The sequence below is a fragment of the Trachymyrmex cornetzi genome, unplaced genomic scaffold, assembly GCF_001594075.2.
Source record: "Trachymyrmex cornetzi isolate Tcor2-1 unplaced genomic scaffold, Tcor1.1 scaffold2434, whole genome shotgun sequence".
NCBI classification, from domain to species: domain Eukaryota; kingdom Metazoa; phylum Arthropoda; class Insecta; order Hymenoptera; family Formicidae; genus Trachymyrmex; species Trachymyrmex cornetzi.
The window spans coordinates 18,788-20,895 of NW_017297097.1; positions in this window are offsets into that span (position 1 = coordinate 18,788).

Below are 2,108 nucleotides of genomic sequence, written 5' to 3' on the forward strand. Positions count from 1 at the left end.
TTTTTTAGTGTAAGTGGCTTGTGTCGTATCGTGTCCAATCATGTGCAAAGTAACGATAAAAGTAACTGTAAAATTGATTACCGTTACCAAAAAGATGTAACTTCGTTACCGTTACAGTTACCAAAGAAAAAAAATAACGCAGTTACTAGTAAAGTTACCAAAAAAGTAACTTGTAACTGTAACTTCGTTACAAGTAACAAGTTACTTCCATTCTTTGATGTTAATACCATAAAACGAGAAACGATGAAGCTCCTTCATCAAAGAAACTGAGAAAGGAAGACATGCAGCACTGCTTTCAGGAATGGAAGAAGCGTTGGACCAAGTGCATTCTGTCAAGAGGAGAGTACTTCGAGGGTGACCACATCCCCGTTACGGAATAATTTAATTTGGATTTTTGGTGAACCGGGTGCACAAACTTTTTGTGCACTCCTCGTACATAACATGTATAATATATATGCTATGTACAATATGTAAATATAATATGTATATAATAAAATAATTATAAGGTTCAATATGTATAAAACAATATAAATATTAACAGGGCATAAAACCAATATTATAACAAACAATTTTAATTAAAATAATAACATTATAGACGTTTCGACTCCGATCGGGTCATTTTCAATGCACAAACAACAATTAACTTAGCAATCCGGTAACATTAGTAAAATCCTTCAAATCACATAATAAAAATAAATATAACATATCACAATGTCGCTAGCATAATATAAACAAAAAAAAAATTAATTATAACCTTTCATAATAATAAGTAAATAATAAAATGTATTAAATAACGGTTGCCTTTCATGTAAAAACTCCAAGACAGGAATAAATTAATAATAAAAATTCTTGACACTGTGAGAATAATCATGTCGTTCCAAGTAAAAAGTGTGAATAATCCAATGAAATTCAAGTTTAACTTGCAATTACGAAGATATCTAGGAAAATTATGTAATATGTACAACAAACTTCAAAAAATGTAACAAAAAATTATTTTACAATGTCAGATGAATATAAAAGTAACAGAAAATTATTTTACCTTGTCCGATGAATATAAAAAAAGAAGTTGTAACCAATTGAAATTCATGTTTAAACATGCAAATATTACATATCTATGAACAATTATGCAAGATGTAAGACAATATTCAAAAGGTGTAAAAGAAAATCATTATACATTATCAAATAAAAATAAAAAACCAGTTGAAACCGAAGTAATTTACCTTATCAGATGAAAATGAAACACCAGTAAATTATTAACAATCGTTCTGTGTATACAATTAAAATTGATTAAACTATTCTGCACTTGCGAAAGCAACCGCTCTTGAGCACGTCAGACAACATAATGTACAGGCAGAAAGTCGTGAGAGGACAAGAACAGTGGAAAATTAAGAACTGGAGAGGGAACTTATCATGTTAGTATACGAATCAGGCAATGACTCCGTATCATTCTGTCTGTTTATACCGTGTGTTTGTTTCTTAATATAGACCATTTCAGAAATTAATCGTTTTCTGTAGGAAGGCTCTATGTCCAATATTCTTACATTATTCCATTTGAAATCATGATTCGTTTCAATTCTATGATTAGTAATAACTGATGGAGACTTTGAACCTTTATTAATGTCTGAGACATGTTCCTTTACCCTTGTTCTCAATTGTCTCTTCGTCTGGCCAACATAGCTAACATCACAATTCTCACAAGATATTTTATAAACTACATTCTGATTATGTGTATGTTCCAATTTATCTTTACCTCTTTTAACGTAGTATTTAAGTGTGTTAGCAATAGTGTAAGCCAGTTTACAATCTACAACATTAGCAATTGATTCAAATCTCTCAGAAATCGAGTTAACAAATGGAACAGCGAAAAATTTATTTAAAGAAGTATTACTATTATTCACATTGTTATTGTTAATATGGTATTTTATTCTATTCTAAATTGTTGAAAAAATGAAAGTAAGTTGCACGTGGCACTTCCGTCTCAGTCGCACTACCCTCCGTTTTGTGTAAATATTAATTTTCGGAAACGATCGCGTGCAAAGAATTCGAATAAAAATCTCGTCAATTTTATTCTATATTTTATATTTTTCATTACGAGTTTACCTCAACAT